The 17854-nt window shown below is 39.1% G+C and overlaps 1 protein-coding gene across 2 annotated transcripts in view; it reads left to right on the top strand.

Annotated features, from left to right (window-relative positions):
• The window catches only part of LRRC4C (leucine rich repeat containing 4C), a 189249-nt gene that overhangs the window by 146776 nt on the left and 24619 nt on the right, over positions 1-17854 (top strand). Inside the window, exon 2 of one of the 2 annotated variants that reach the window (XM_004369811.2) lies at positions 12069-12119. The exons of the other annotated variant lie outside the window; for it this stretch is intronic. The gene's annotated coding sequence lies outside the window, so the exon portion shown is untranslated. The remainder of the gene's footprint in view (positions 1-12068; positions 12120-17854) is intronic. 2 annotated transcript variants of the gene reach the window in all.

Here is a 17854-nt window from a genome sequence, read left to right as displayed (position 1 = left end):
CATTTGGAGAAATATTAGGAACTAGAAAGAAACTGTTGCCCCTTCTAGGGAAGATTTCCTGATCTGGTCCAATCAGGTCCCCCATCTTCCTCTGCTGTGGGTCCCACACAGCTGGCCTGCACAGGGATGTTTGTGACCTTGTATCAAGGCTCTTATTACATTTGTAGACTATTTTTAGTCTGTGCTAATGAGATCGCTCAGAGTTCGCTTTGAGTATCACATCTTAATCACTTGATTTCTGCAGACGTTTCCTTTCTCCAAATAAACTCTTCAAAAATGCCTGCTGCTCTGTGCTCATTAACCTGAGAATGGCTTCTCCACCTTCAATTTTAATTTTTTTTTTTTTTTTTTGTGTGACATCTGAGACTTACGTCCTGATCAGGATTCTGCAAGTAGGAACAATGGGAGAAGGATTTTAGATTCTATTGGGTGTGAGAAAATCATTGACAAAATTTTCAACTGCAAGGGAATTTTCCCTTTGGGTAGAAATGTGGGCTTCACTCTCTTGTTGTTGAGTGCTGTCGAGTTGGTTCCAACTCATAGCGACCCTCTGTACAACAGAAAAACACTGTCCAGTCCTGTGCCATCCTCACAATCATTGCTATATTTGACACTTTTGGTGCAGGAACTGTGTCAATCCATGTTGTTGAGGGTTTTCCTCTTTTTCACTGACCCTCTACTTTATCTAGCGTAAAGTCTACCAGAGACTGACCCCTCCTGATAACATGTCCCAAGTACAAGAGATGAAGTCTTGCCATCCTCACTTCTAACAAGCTTTCAGATTTGTTCATTCTTTTGGCAGTCCATGGTATATTCAATATTCTTCGCCAGCACCATAATTCAAAGGTGTCAATTCTTCAGTTTTCCTTATTCATCACTCTCTTGTAGGGTAGTATAATTAAGATCCACTCCCATCCCCACTGTCTGCCCAATTACCACTTAATCATTTCGTCCTCAATAAGGTTTAGGTGATTTTAATATAACAAAATAATTAGTTAATAAATAAATGAATGAGTGAATAGATGAATATGCATCAACCAGGATAAGGTTTTTTTTTTTTTTTTTTTGTACTCTTTTCTTACTCTTAACACACAATTGACTTAATATGGACTTCATGATGAAGAAAGCAGCCTTTCATTCAAACAAACTCAAAAAATAAAAAAAAAAAAGGATTAGAACCAAATCTCAGCATGGACATCTAGAACACTTTCCCACTTGCTGATGGATATTAGGTTGGTGGCCTGTATTTCTACAAAATTGCCACTTTCGTGAATTGCATTAAAGATCTTTTAAGTCCACAGATGTTCTAATCCAAAGCCAGAGAGCAGCAGCCCGTCTTCACCCTACCCAAACTGTCACATGCCAGAGAGAATGCATGTTCTTGGTAACTATGTTTTAAACTGGCTCTGATAATGGTCTGTTTAAATACTGTTGCTTTTGGAGTGTGGAGCCCTGGTAGGACAGTGGTTAGGAGGTCAGCTGCTAACCAAAAACTTGACAGTTTGAATCCACCAGATGCTCCTTGGAAACCCTACGAGGCAGTTCTACTGTGTCCTATAGGGTCACTATGAGTCAGATTCCACTTGACAGCAACAGGTCTGGCTTTGGCTTTTGGTTTTGGAAGGTGGAATCCTAAAATTTACTTTTCTCTTAAGGGACAAAAAACCAAATTACATACCATAATTGAAAAATAAAAAATATAGTTGTGGATAAATGAAATTTTTGATGTTGACGTCATTCTGAAAAATCGAGCTTATTCAAAAATAAGCTTGACAGACACTAAACCAGAAGAAATACTGTGCCGTCTCCCTTGAGTGTCTTTTGGGAACAGCTCATAGGGGAACATCCTAATGCCAGGGAATCATGACAAGGAGCTGATGCTACCTTGTTCCTCCCCACAAAATCCAAGAGTATATTATAGGCTGCCAGCCACATTCCCATATAATGGCTTACTCAGTATGAATATTTCACCTTCATCAATGGGATGTCACTTTATGCACTATAGTACATTATCATCTCCTGCCTCTACTTTAGTGAACTACACTGGAACACCTTAATGCCTAGTCCGCTTTATCGGAATTTGAAATTAACAAGAGAGAGAAAATTATAGTTGACTTGAAATAACCATTTCTCTGAAAGATGTAACTATGGGAGTTGGTGTTATTTTGATCAGGCAAATCTCTTTGGGTATCCAGAAGAGGTCCTTGAAGTAGAAAGACAATCTAGAAACTCTAGTTCTGCAGAGGTTTAAGTACGTGGTAAAAGAAAACTCCTGAGGTGGTTTGTGTAATTAAGCTCTGGATCTTTGTCAACACATTACCAGAGAATTTTCCATAACTTTGACCTGAAGAAAATGAAATACCTAGCACTTTAGGTCCATCCCTTGGGTCCTGGCTGAGATGGCCCAGGGAACTGTGTTGGAATGGGAAAGAATTGGAAGAGCATCATTCTAAAGTAAGATTGGTCACTGGACAGGGCAGACTCTTGGGGTGAAGTTAAAGGAGGCAAACTCAGCCATAGGAACTGGAAGAAGGGCTACACTAACAGACAGCATAATATTTTCAAAGGTCTAAGAACAGCTAGAGAGGTGGAGGTGATCACTGAACATAAGTACTCCTCTAGGCATATGGCACATGGCAGGAGGGCATTCAGTAGCAGATATTTGGATGCCTCCCCTGGTACGTGGCAACTGGCAATTCCTTGATTTCTTTTACTGCCACCCCCATATATAATCTATAAGCAAATCTTCTTGACTCTACCTCCAAAACAAATCCTCATTTTCTACTTCCCTCTATTTCTACTGCAATTAACCTCCATCAAGCCATCTCTCACCTATAAACCAAACCAAACCCAACCCATTGCCGTCAAATCAATTCAGACTCATAGTGATCCTATAGAACAGAGTAGAACTGCCCCAAAAAAGGTTTCCAAGGAGTGACTGGTGGATGCTGACTTTTGGTTAGCAGCCGAGTCCGTAACCACTGAGCCAGTACTGATCTATTCTTGATCCCTTCAGTAACTTCTTACACATAGCCTGGTGATAGTTTTCAAATCTACACCAGACTATATTATTTTCCAGTATGAAATTCTCCAAGGGCTTGCATATAGAAATACAAAAAAAAAAAAATGTTTTCCTGACATAACAAGGCTAACTCTCTAACTACATCTCTTACTCTTCTGCTTGCCCACTTTATTCCTATCACACTTGCATATATTTTTCCTTACAGTTCTTTTAGTAAAACATGCATCTTTAAACTTTGAACACTTTCATTAGCTATTTTCTCAGCCTGGAATATATTTTTTCCTAGATCTTTTTAAGACTGAGTTCCTTCTTGTCATTCAAACTTGAAACTAAATGTCTCTTCTTCAGAAGTTTCCCCTCAGTTGTTCTCTGCTTCATTAATCTTTTATTTTCATCTTGATACTTATTTCTACCTGATCTTTCTTCTCTACCTGATCTTTTTTTTTTTTTAAATCTATCTACACCATAGAAGGTAAGCTCTATGAAGTGAGAAATTTTCTCTGTCTTATTTACTGTGGAATCCCCAGTGTCTAAAACAGTACCCGGTAGATGGTATGTATTCAATTAATGTTGAATGAGTTCATACAGAAAGGCTATCAATGCTGGAGAAGATTAGGGTGGTAAATTTGTAGGTCTAGAAATCAAAGGAATAAGCCAAGTTCTTTGTCATAGAGGGCCCAGGATATTTGATGTTATAATGACAAAGACTTACACTCAAGGAAGAGGACAAGAATCCTACAATAGATCTGAAGTAAACATGGAGGTGTGATCTTAGAGTCAAGTCAGAAACAATATTCCCAGAAGTAGTATACAATATAGACAATAAGCGATTGGAACATAGCAATGATGACATGAAGCTGACTCCTAGAGTTAGGCTAGAAAAGATAGCCAGGATGTGTTCTGGAGATTAGAACTAGCCTGCAGATGGAGATCCAGTATCCACCATTAAATGGAGAGAAAGGCTAATATGATTGGGAAAAAGTCAGGGATGTGCAACCTGGGACAAAGACTACAACTCACAATTCTTTTGGCAAAGAGATAACTTGGCTTTCTGATTATCTAGACATAACCATCTTCTGGTGGACTATATCTACTGGACTAGATCCTCACCAACAGGGCCAGCTTCAACTTAGGTTTAAGTTTTAATACAATAACTTACAATGATCCTACATATTATCAATGTTGCTACAGCATTGCAATCTAGAAGAGGCCACATTCAGCAGTGGACTGACACAGAGTATCCACATTATCTAGCTATTAAAGATATGCAGGTAGATCATCCCTAATGATGCCATTATTTAGAATTTATGTACCATGTCTACCTTACTATCAATTTAAGAAGCTTAGTGACTGATATCCTACTCTAAATCAGAAACTAAAGAATAGATATAATGTGAGGATAATGAATATCATCTGAGAATAATGTAAACCAGGAGGACTGTATGTCAGACCACTAGGAATGTCTTAGAAGCCATTCTACTAGAACCATTATCTTAGTGAATTTTACACAGTTTAGAGAGTGCTCCCATGCAGGCCTTTTAGTGGCTGTTTGTGGCTCTTTCATAACGTTAGCATAATGACATGAGAGAGACACATGGAAACCCTGTTTCAGGGCTTTAGCCATTTTAGAGTTCCAAGCGATAAAGTCTGTTGAGTTATTATCTTACCAGGTATAACTGGCCTCATAGAAGTTATTTCAGTATTTTTCATCCCCTCTAACTTTCCCACAGCTTCTCTGTTTTTATTGTTAGCTGTATGTTTTATACATACATAGCTGTATGTATATATACATATATACGTATATATATGTACATATATATGTATATATACATATATATACATATATATACATATATATATACACACACGCACACATATATACACACACACTTATCAACTATCTCTTTATCCAATATTTCGCATTTAAGACAATAGTAACAATTCTACTATCCAAATACTTTGCTCATTAACGACCTGTGTCTGGCAGTAATGAACGCCGAGGTGAGGGATGAGAGTAACACTGGCTGCGATGGTTAAGGTTATTTGTCAGCTCGGCTGGGCCGTGATTCTCAGTGGTTTGGTAGTTATGTAATGATGTAATTTGGCAGTTATGTAATGACATAATTTGGCAGTAATGTAATGATCTAATTTGGCAGTTATGTAATGATGTAGCCATCCTCCATTTTGTGATCTGATGTAATCATCCTCCATTTTCACATAATGCATATTTTCACATAACGACCTGGTCTTTGGAACTTAATCATGCCAATAAGTGAGGAGTGAGTGTATGTATATGATATTTTGTTTCATTTATCTTCACTTGTGAGGAGAGATAGGATAAATCACTCATAAATGTGCAGTGCGGACCCATTCCTCATCACTACCCTCATGAAGATAAATGCCACATTTACAAAGTCCTCTCAAACCAGAGAACTAGATCAGTTAGTGCAGGGGGTCAACCTGTCAGTTATTTTAAAATCAATGAATGTATCTTCTCCTACTCCAACAGACCTTGGTCTCTTATGTTAAACTGGTTTACCAATAGCAGACAAAAAGATGATTAAGCAGCATATAAATTTCATCTCTGTTTATACTCCAGATACTGACTTCCTTTTGATTTAAAAAAATATTTTTTTGGTATATTCCCTTCATGGTGCTCTGCAGGGGCAAAATACACTGCTTAATAGAATATGGTCCTGGTCCTCATGGAACTTGTAAAAGTAGGAAAAGAATCACAAATAAAGTAACAAATACAGTGTGATAAGCAGTACAATTAAGAGAATGCTATAGAAAAAATCTATAGCTAGTGGTTAATTCTTTCTTTGGAAATGTCAGGTGAGAAAGGAGCAGATCACATGGGGTCACTCTGAGTTTGAATCAAATTGACGGCACCCAACAACAACATTACAGAAAACAACATGAACATCTTACCTTTCCATGATGTACAAATGTTGGCACCATTGGATTTTAAGACTATGGCAGAGCTCGTGGTTGACTTCTCTGCTCTATGTTTGAGGACCCTTATATAAGTAAACAATAGATAAAACCCTTCTATAACTCAGTAGGAGCCCTGCTGGTGCAGTGGTTAAGCACTCAGCTGCTAACCAAAAGGTTGGCGATTCGAACCCACCAGCTGCTCCACGGAAGAAAGATGTGGCAGTCTGCTTCTGTAAAGATTACAGCTTTGGAAACCTTATGAGGCAGTTCTACTCTGCCCTAGGGTTGCTATGAGTCAGAAGTGGCTTGATGACAATGGGTTTGGTTTTGGTTATAATTCAGTGACTGAATATACTTAATTTGGTTTAGTTTTTAAATGCCCTTTCCCTAAATTGAACTTTGAAATTAGAAAAGTATTCATTGAAATAAAAATACTGGGTTAATAGGTTGGTGGCTATTTTGTTCCCTTGATTGGTTCATGAAAATTTATATAACCAGAAGTAAGCTGAAAAGGATTTCCATAAATCTCAGAAATTTGATTGGCAAACTGCACGTTTAAAAGATTGCTATCTTTCTTTGGAAACTGTTCTTTTGAACCATAAGAAATTATTGATATTCAAATGCTTTTGACCTGTGAAATAGCTATTTCATAAGGTTCTCTCTAATAAATCATACTGATTGTCTGCATAGTTCAAATCCACTAGATAAGTACAACTATCCCACCATAAATCTGTTCCAAGGATGTAATTTCAGCTGGTTTTTCTATGTATAACCAAATAAGCTACTTCACTCACTTATTCAAGAAACATGTATTGAGCGCATATGTCACAGCAGTCACTGGACTGGACATTGGAAAGATTACATAAAATGGAAAGTAGTGCCTGTCCCAGTGGGGCATTTGATCTAACAAGGCAGAAAGGCACGGGAGCAGGCAACACAATATGAATGATTAGCACAACACTTGATAGTTGCTCAATAAATGCTGTTTTCGTTCTTGTCACGATGGAGATAATACACTGTGTTAAAGAGGTGCACAGGAGCATGTTCCTTCAGCTCTAGAGAATCTTCCAAGGATTTTCTCTTCCTGGAGATGTTCATGTTAGAGAACCATGTAATAGACAGAGCAATAGCCTAGGGATCCAAAGATTTGACTTCTGGTATTAACTCTTCTCACATGTGATACTCAGGTTTATGTGTCAGGTTGGCTAGGATATAGTAATAGTACTCAGTATTCAATAAAACACTAATTTAGGTATTGCTGTGAAAGCATTTTGTAGATGTGGTTAACATCTATAATGAGTTGACTTTAAGGAGATTATTCTTGATATTGTTGGTGGGTCTCATTCAATTGGTTGAAAGGTCTTAAAAGCAAAACTGAGGTTTCCAAGAGAAATAAGACATTCTGCTTCAAAACTACAGCATCAACTCTTGTCTGAGAGTTTCCAGGCTGCTGGCCTGCCCGACAGATTTTGAATTTGCCAGCCTCCACAATTGTGTGAGCCAATTTTTTGAATGAAATCTCTCAATATATATATAGTATTTGTGTGTGTGTTTGCACATGTGTGTGCGTGTGTGCGTGTGTGTGTAGTCACCAAGAATTGGAATTGACTCCATAGGAATTGGTAGAAAAATATATATATGTAGATATATAGCTTTCCTATTTATATTCTATTGGTTCTGTTTCTCTGGAGAACTTTGACTGATATATCACATATTAGTTTTTTAGCCTAGATCACATTATTTAACTTCTCTCTCTCTTTTAACTGTCTCATATGCAAAATGGAAAAAAAAAAAAAAACTCTTCTGCCTACATCCCATAATTGTGAGGGACAAATGTAATAATGTAGATGAGAAAAAAAATTGTTTTTAAACTTTGAAATGTGATATAAAAAAAAGGTAGCACCCTCTTTATCATCTTTCTTATTACCAGTCTAGATTTTATGATGAGAAGTAACAGATCAAGATGGATCAGCCCTATGGACTATTGCTTTTTCATTTATACTTTCCCATGTCTAGGCATGATCATGCATTTTAGGATGAGAACCACATTCAGCCCCAAATAATCATTACATGACAGTGGAGAAGTTTTCAGCTGCCCTCCTATTACTAGGGCAGTGCTTAAAAACAACGAATGAAAGGTCAGCTAATAGTAGACAGTTATATTCAGCATTGTTAATGAAGGAGAATTCAGAGAAATTCAGGAAATTCAAAGAAATAACTCTCTGAGGTAATAACAATCATTCTCACTATCGGAGAGCTTACACTAGGCTTCGTGGTTTATGGACATCAACTCATTTGATGTTCAGAACAACCGTCTGACATTGACTTTATTATTATTACTCTCCTTTTATAGACGAGGACATTGAAACCCAGAAAGATTATAAAACTTGCCCCAAGTAAGAGAACTACTATGACTGATGACAGAATTTACCAACTTAACCTCTGTGCCGTATTGCATGCTCTAATCCAGGAACAATTCTCATCTCCATCTTTATGCTCTGCTTCCCACTGGGCAATCCTCTTTCTCTCCTGAGAAGTCCTCCTGAGAGTCATCCAGCCTCTCTGACCTCAGTTTCCCCACCTGTAAAATTGGATCCAACTCATTGATTGGATTCATCAATGAAAAAATCAAACAAAGCCCATGCCCTTGGACCTAATACACTAATTGGAAGAGACAGAAAATAATAAATAGAAGTATATTATCTCTGGTGGTAAGAAGTGCTATGCAGGCAAGCAAAACAGAATAGGGGGATAGAAAGTGATTGGGTAGAGCATAGCCAGTGAAGGCCTCTCTGAGGAGGTGACATTTTAGCAGAGCCCTGGAGGAAGTAAAGAAGCAAAGCATGCAGCTATTTGGATGAAAAGTGGCACCATTCTTATGGAGTACATGCATAGCTGCAGACCTGTCTGGGTGAAAGGCGTTACTTAGAATGGGAACAGTGAGTGCAAAATCCCTGAAGAATTAGGGTGCTGGGTATCTTGGACGAATAACAAGGAACCAGAGTGGAGTGAGTCAGACCCTGAGTGGGAGGAGGATGAGATCAGAGAAATAGAAGGGTTGCAAAGCAAAATAAAAAAATAAAAAAGCCTCTCAGGCCACTGGGAGGCTTTAATATCACTCTGATTGACATGAGAAGTCATTGAGTTTGAGCAGATGGAAGACTAAGATCTGACTTTAATTTTGATAGTATCCCTCCGTTGTGTGGAGAAAAAAGAGTGAAGACAGACTGCAAAAATAGAAGCAAAGAGACCAGATATTGAACTGGGCTATTAGAACAATCTTATTGAGAGAAAGATTGTACTAGAGGATAGCAGTGCAGGTTTGGAGAAATTATCAGAATTTTGATATACAGGTTTGTGGATGCATAGGTGATAGGTGTAAAGGTAATAGGGCACAAAGGTGTCAGGGCGTAGTGGTGATAGGGTGTAAGACAATAAAAGAAGGCTCAAGGTGACTTACAGTTTTTGGTCCAAGCTACTAGGGGAATGGCGCCAGAAACATTGTTTAGCCATGATAAACCTGTTGCTGTGGAGTCGATTCCGACTCATAACGACCCTATAGGACAGAGTAGAACAGCCCTATAGAGTTTCCAAGGAGTGACTGGTGGATTCAAACTGCCGACCTTTTGGTTAACAGCCAAATGCTTATCCACTCCACCACCAAGGCCCCTAGCCATGATAGGAGTTTAAAAGTTTGGTTTGGATGAATGAATGTATGAGTGAATGAAATTACTGTTAGAAAAAGTCTTTTTCTGGAATAGTTCCAGAGATGAAGTGTGAGTTGGAATCCAGAGTTGTATTTTGGACCGATAAATTTGTGTTGCCTCTAAGTGGAGGTGTTGAATAAGCAGTTACATATACTATTCTGGATTTCTGGTTGGAGATATATGCTTGGCAGTCTTCAGTAGTGTTTAAAGCAATAATGAAGTCACCTAGAGAGTGAGTATAGATACAGAAGAAGTTCACAAACTAAGCTTTGGGGCATACCAAGGTTTAATGGCCATGGGGTAATACAGAACCAGCCACTGAGGTTGAGTTAAGTGGTCCTGAGATAGGAGAATGGAGAGAGTGGTTTCCTAGGAGCCAAGGGAAGAAAGTGTTCCAGAATGGGAATACTGGTCACTAATGTCAAATGCTGTTAATTTTTATCTAAGATGAGAACTGAGAATTAACTATTAATTAAACAGAAGTTTTCACTTCTCTCACTTCTTTTTTACCAATCTCCCAACACACACACACACACACACACACACACACAAATTATTACAAACTACCTTGCTCTCATATTATTATAAATCCCAGGCACATTAACTTATAACTCATGTTGCATAGATGGCATAGTGGTTAAGAGTTTGGCTGTTAACCAAAATGTTGGCAGTTTGAATCTACCAGTCGCTCCTTGGAAACCCTAAGGGGCAATTCTACTCTGTCTTATTGGGTCGCTATGAGTCGGAATTGACTCAACAGCAATTTTTTTTTTTTTAACTTCTTGAAACCATGAGATTTGAGGGAGCTTTCTATAAGGTTGTAACACATTTTTTTTAAATGAATGAATGAAAATACACAGATCATCTCTATAGTAAATTTATAACGATATTATTTATATTATACATATTACTTATATAATATGTATTATGTAATACATATCATTTATGTAATAATACTTATGTAGTAATACTTCCTTGTGGTTTATTGCTTTGAAGTTTGAGAAGCACTTTTACTTACATTATCTGTTCTAAGCAAAACAAGCTAGAAAAGTAAATGACCCAGCTTTGAAGCTAACACCGTTAGACTATACCACCTGCAAACACCTCCCTGTTGAAGTCAACCACAGACCCACACTTCACCCTTTCTCCTTTCTTGACGATTTTAACACCTGCCTCCATGTTCTCTCCAATCCTACTCCGGATAGAATTCTTAGTGATTTCAATATCCATGTCAGTCCTTGATCTTGTTTACTAATTGCATGAGATCTTTCCACTTGCAGTTGCTCAGGGTTTCGTCTAATTTGTAGTCTGCATCAACTGTATTTCTAAGCTTTGGCTATAAAGATCTGTATTTGTTGGAATTAAAATCTTTAGTTTATTATGCTTTGCAAAATGCCAGCGTTCTGTCTAAGCATCTCTTTGCTCCAAGCACTGTGTGGCCCTCAATCTCAAAGCCTGGTTTTTAATGTATCAGGGTGAGGAGTAGCCCTGGTGGAACAATGGTTAAGAGCTACACCTATTAACCAAAAAGGTCTGGCAGTTCAAATCCACCAGTTGCTCCTTGGAAACCCTATGGGGAGGGAACAGTTTTACTCTGTCCTGTAGGGTCTCTTTGAATTATAATCAATTCAACAGCAATGGTTTTGATTTTTTTGGAAGGGTGGGGAAGGAAGGAGGGAACAAGAGGTTATATATCATTCTTCTCATTGGATGTGGGGGAAAATCCCAAGTGGATTTTGTAGCATATGCCTCTGCCACACCCTTAATATCCCATTTGACTTTAATAATGCAGTGTGTTCTGTTTAACTATTTCCTATCTTTCTTCAAAGGAACCCTGGTGACACAGTGGTTAAGTGCTCAACTGCTAACTGAAGGGTCAGCAGTTTGAACCCACCAGCTACTCTGTGGGAGAAAGATGTGGCAGTCTGCTTCTGTAAAGACTTACAGCCTTGGAAAGCCTATGGGACAGTTCTACTCTGTCTTCCATGGTCGCTATGAGTTGGAATCGACCCAACGTCGATGAGTTTGGCTTTTTGGTTTTTATCTGTTTTCAAAATACATGATCTCCTTTGATCTTTTCCGAAATATCATGAGGTGATTCTGATCAGGACCTGGATCAGAGAGAAGACATGATTTGCTAAAGGTCATCTGATAAATCAGAACCAAGTGTAGACGGCAGATCTTCTGACTCCACATGCATATTTTTTATTGGCATTGAAAAAAATGTGTTGTTCAAAATGACCAGTGTTTAAAATAGCTGCCTTGGCTTCCTGCCCAGGACATTGTTAAAATGCGGTGGCAATTCAATAAATACTGTCACCAATAGTGTCTGTGGTGGTGGTGGTGGTGGCAGCAGATCAAGAAATGTGCTGAATTGTTCTAATGGATTTTTTTTTTTTTAGATTGCCAAACATGTTGCCTATTTACAGCATAGTGACCACTTGGAGAGCTAGGTGGGTGATGATTCATGCTAAATTTTTCCCACAATATGCTGAACACCACAACAGCAGCTAATGTGAAGTGGCTTGTTAGACACTGTCAAATTCAATAACAGCAACTACCAACCTTCCTAGCATGAGCAACTTCGGGAAAGCCCAGCTAATGCAAACCACTGAACTTCAAAAAAACTGCAGTAGAGTTGAAAAGACATAACCAATGAGTCATATTTGCAAATTTCTTGTATACTTCCCTTTGCCAGTTTAGAAACAGCCTTCGTGTTCCCAGCTTGACTCCTGAAATGACTCTCCTTGTGATTCATTTCTCTCGTGAGTGCCTTTTCCTTCAGTCTTATTTTATGGGCTAAAGACGTTATAAGAGCATTGATGGTTTATGGACAGAGCTGGAAATGTGGGTGTCCTATGGAAATATTCCTGAAGTCGCCCTGTCTGAGTCAACCACATACATAAACACCTTTCCCTTTTGCAGAGAGGCACTGGTGGTTCAGTGGTAGAATTCTCACCTTCCATGCAGGAGACCTGGGTTCAGCTCTTGTTCAGTGGTCCTCATATGCAGCCACTGCCAGTTTGTCAGTGGAGGCCTGGGTGCTGCTATGATACTGAACAGGTTTCATCACAGCTTCCAGACTAAGACGAACTAGGAAGAAAGTCCTGGTGATCTGCTACCAAAAATCAGCCAATGAAAACCCTAGGGATCACATTGGTCCAATCTGCAACCCATTATAGGGATGAGCCTTTCCTTTCATTGTGTATGGGATCACTATGTGATGGGGGTCACCATGATTTAGGAGTTGCTATGATTCAGGGGCCGACTCTGCTGCAGCTAACGACAACACCACAACAGCCTTCTACTGTAGCATAGAATCCATGGGTAATGTTTCTACCTAGAGAGAGATCAGGAGGCAGTAGACAGAGGCACTGATCCTAGCTCTGATCATTTATGAGTATGCATCTTTTTGTCTCCATAAAATTATAATCTCCCTGAAGGCAGCATCCTAGATTTTTTATGTAATCTAGTGCCTAGGAGACATAGTTAACCCTCCATAAATATTCATCAGAATTAATGCATTCCCTTCTAAAAAGTCCATAACCAAGGCAGGGACTGTGGCTTAATCTTCTTGCCTCCCCTATCCCTAGCACAGGGCCTGACACAGAGTAGGTGGAAAAGAACATGTTTGTTTTGTGAAGGAACAAGAGTATGAATGAGCCCATCAATCAAATAATCGTTCCCTGGGGCCAAATTTAAGGTTGAGCAAAAGATTTCCAACCATCAGAGATAGAAAAGTGAAGATTTCCAGTCATTTTTCTTTGGGCTACCAGGAATAATACCCTAAAAGTAGTTGTTTATTTTGGAAGGCAAGAGCTAATCTGAAGCCATTTTCTTTATTTTTATATTCAAATGTCTATAAAATAGAAAAACACCGGAGACCTATTCATTGCTCACAAATGATCTATGGAATAATAAAGTGCTGCTTTTCCAGCTGTGCTGCACTTTGGTGCTATCCTGGGTTTAACTGAATATATGCTGTGACCTTGGTTTTGTACACTGGGTGTGGGGTGGTGTTTAATTGGCATGAGGCCTCTGAAGAACTACCTTTTAACGAATGTCATTTGACTAATTTGGGGTTGGCCTGAAGGAAATAACGTGTGAAGTCCTGCAAAAAGATGCATTTTATGTGCATGCGATTCACATGAAGCTAATAATTTTCAAAAAAAAAAAAAAAAACCTCTTTACTTTTCCGTACCTGTTTGCTGAATCCTAAATGCTATCAGTATGATAATAGTATTGTCCATAACAGTCTCATGTTTCATCATAATTAAATAAACAGCTTGTGAATTGCAGTCCAAAAAATGTCTGCGTTCCACTCTTAACTTAAGGGGTTTCCATAGAAACCGTGAGCAGCAAGTTTAACTGACATTTACTGGACTTGAGGCAATATACGGTATTGCTATCTCTCTGTTTTTCTCTCTGTCCCCCTGCGTGTGTGTCTATCTTTCTTCCTTCAACCCTCTCAAACCTCTCTCCCTCTCAGTCATCTTCCCCTCTTCTCTCTCCTCCCCGCTTTTCTCTTATTAGCCATGAGGAAGTCATTTGGACTCAGTTAGATTTAACAAATGTAATAATACTAAAATGGGCCCTGATACTTAAGTGTAATTGTGTTATTAGCTGGAAATGTTTTTCTTCCAAAATAAAGGAATTGAGAATGAAGTTTACTCAAGTGGCACATGTTGGTAGGAAGGAACCTTACCGGTCTGGCGTTTCTCCTCAGTCCTAATTTTCTGCCTTATAAACGGAGCATAAAATTATTGTGCTGATTATATTCCAAGAGGAAGGAAGAATTTACTTAGGAAAGAAAAAAACTTATGATAGACTGAGAACCTACTGTGTGCCAGATATTTTGCTAGGCAACTTTGATGAAGTCTGTCTTGTTGTTAGATGCTATGGAGTTGGCCCCTGGCTCATGGCAACCTCATGCACAATGCACAGCAGAACAAAATGCTGCCCAGTCTTGCATCATCTCCATGATGGATTGTGGATTGGACCATTGTGATCCATAGGGTTTTCATTGGCTAATTTCTTTTCTTTTTTTTTAATTGTGTTTCTGTGAAAGTTTACAGCTCAAGCTACTTTCTCATTCAAAAACTTATACACATATTGTTTCGTGACATTGGTTGCAATCCCCATAGTGTGACAGCATGCTGCCCCTTTCCACCCCGGGTTCCCTGTGTGCGTTCCTCCATCCAGTTCCTGGTCCCTTCCTGCCTTCTCCTCCTGCTTTTGGACTGGATCTGCCCATTTGGTCTCATATTGATTGTGCTAAGAAGCACGTTCCTCACGTCTGTTATTTTTTGTTTTATAGGCCTGTCTAATCTTTGTCTGAAAAGTGAGCTTTGGGAATGATTTCAGTTCTTGGTTAGTAGAGTATCTGGGGGCCATAGTTTTTGGGGGGTTCCTCCAGTCTCTGTCAGAGTAGTAAATCTGTTCTTTTTACATGAATTTGAATTCCCTTCTACATTTTTCTTCCACTCTGTCCGGGACTCTCTGTTGTGATCCCTGTCAGGGCGGTTGTTGGTGGTATCTAGGGGCCATCTAGTTCTTCTGGTCTCAGGTTGGTGGAGTCTGTCATTCATGTGGTCCTTTAGTCCTTTGGGCTAATATTTTCCTAGTGTCTTTGGTTTTCTTCATTCTCCCTTGCTCCGGATAGGATGGGGCCAATAGCTGGCCTCTTGCAAGCTTTGAAGACCTCAGACGCTACTTACCAAGTGGGATGTAGAACATTTTCTTTATGAACTGTGTTATGCCAGTCCACCCAGATGCCCCCCAAAACAATCGGCTCATTTTTGGAAGTATATTGCCAGGCCTTTTATCATAGTCCATCTTTGTCTGAAAGGTCCACTGAAACCTGTTCAGTATCATAGCAACACACTAGCCTCCACTGACAAATGAGTAGTGGCTGATCATGAGGAACATTGTCTGGGAAGCAAACCTGGGTCTCCTGCATGGAAGCTGAGAATTCTACCTCTGAACCACCACTGTCCCCTAAGTTGTCTTAGTTAGCCCCATAAAAGTCACTATGAGGCAGTGTGCTGGAAGGAATTGGATGTGGAGCTGACGGTTCAATTTCAGGCTCTACCACAGGCTTGCTAAAAAGCCTTGAGTAGTGCTTCTGTGCTCTGTCTTGGTTTCTCAAAGATGAAATGAATGCAACTATTTCTAAGTAATGGGGTTTGGTAGGATTAGATATGGTAATGTAGTCAGCTCACTGTGATAGTTCCTCCCTTCGTCTCTTCAGAGGTGAAGAGAATGAATCCCTGAAAGAGTAAGTCACTTACCTAAAACTCTACAGCTAGTAGAAAATGTATCCCTATGTTCAGTCATTAAATGGGGTGGATTTAGACAGACCTGGTTCAATTATTAATTGTGCATTTTGGGGTAAGTAACAAACTAACAGAGTACCTGGCTTCTTGTCTGTGTAACGGGGATAATTGTTCTTACTTCCTGTGATTGTCACAAGGATTAAACAAAATTGTGTTTTGTAAGGTTCTGAGTGCCTGCCACATAGAAAGATCGCTGTGTTTTCTACTCTCTTTCCTCCCTTTCTCCGTCCCCCTTTCCGATTTGTTTTGTTTTTAGTAGGTATTCAAAGACAAAATGATGAATGTCCAAAGTCTATGCAATACTTACAGTTTAAAATTATCTCACAATGCATAAACTAGGTCAAGTTTTCCTGACAAGAATAAGAAACGAAAGACAGAGAATATCACACCCATTTTGCAGATTAGGAAAAAGGAGATTCAGAATCGTCAATTACAAAAACCGGATCTGGTGAATAAGGAAGCGAAGAGTCTACTTAGTTCTCTAACTTGTTGCCATTATCAAGTTGATTCTGACCCACAGCAAACCTATAGGACAGAGTAGAACTGCCCCATTGGGTTTCTAAGGAACAGCTAGTGGATTCTAACTGCTGATCTTTTGGATAGCAGCCAAGCTCTTAACCACTGTGCCTCCAGGGATCACCTACTTGTCTAAAGTCCTTTTTATCATTCCATTCTCAAGTCTGTTATTCTTAATTTGAGTCATATGTTTATGAGTTTTAAGGCTGAAACCCAGTAGTTGTTAGCACATCTTTCCAAAGAACAGTGAGAGGAGGAAACTTTTGGAAGGGGAGGAGAAAAGGAAGTAGAGTATAGCTGCAAAGACTATTATTGTAGGCCTGTTTCCAGATCCTTCTTCCTGGACTGCAGGAATTCTCAAACCCAGCCATTGATGAGGCAGGTTTTGCAAAGCAGTATACCTTAGTGTTGCTGGTTAAAGAAAAGGGATAGACAGACTGAGGAGAAACAACTCAAAATAGAATCCAGACATCAGTCAGAAATTGTCTTAGTTACTTAGTGCTGCTGTAACACAAATACCACAAGTGGATGGCTTTAAAATAACAGCAATTTATTTTCTCACAGTTCTGAAGAAAGTGGAAATCAGAATCTCCAATATGTAGATTCCTTATTTGTCAGGTAGCCTTAGGCGTTCTTGGTTATTTGGCAATTCTCACATGGTGTTTGTCTTACCCTATGTGTACATGCCTCTATGTCTTATCTGCTCTTTTCAAAACTCAGAAGTGATTAGATTTAGAGCCCATCCTACTTGGGTATGATCTAATTAACATAACAAAGAAAACTTTATTTCCCAGACAGGATTACAACCACAGATATGAATTTGTGTGCCATCAAGTTAATTCTGACTCATCGAGACCCTATATGACAGAGTAGAACTGCCCCATAGGATTTCCCAAGCTGTAATCTTTATGGAAGCAGATCACCAGGTCTTTCTCCTGCAGAGCCACTGGATGGGTTTGAACTACTGACTTTTCGATTAGCAGCTGAGCACTTAACCATTTCGCCACCAAGGCTCCTTTTCATAAGTATAGGGGTTAGGAGTCCAACACATATTTTGGGAGGACATAATTCAATATATAACAGAGATGTTGGTTGACACCTAGAGAATTCAGAAGAGTTGTTATTACTGTGGGAAAGGTAGGGCGTAGAGTCAGGACAAGAGATTCCTGAGATATGATTTCTGGAGAGGGTGATTGTTACTATACACACGTGCACATGCACACTCATGTATATAGGATTATTCTGAATGAGTAGTTCTTTAAAATATAATCATTTTGTTACTGCGAGAATTCCTACTAGGAAACAAGATGTTAGCTCTGCCAATTTCTTGATGCGTG

This window comes from Trichechus manatus, unplaced genomic scaffold (genome assembly GCF_000243295.1).
Source record: "Trichechus manatus latirostris isolate Lorelei unplaced genomic scaffold, TriManLat1.0 scaffold00006, whole genome shotgun sequence".
Taxonomy (NCBI): domain Eukaryota; kingdom Metazoa; phylum Chordata; class Mammalia; order Sirenia; family Trichechidae; genus Trichechus; species Trichechus manatus.
This window is presented reverse-complemented; position numbering and strand designations above follow the sequence as displayed.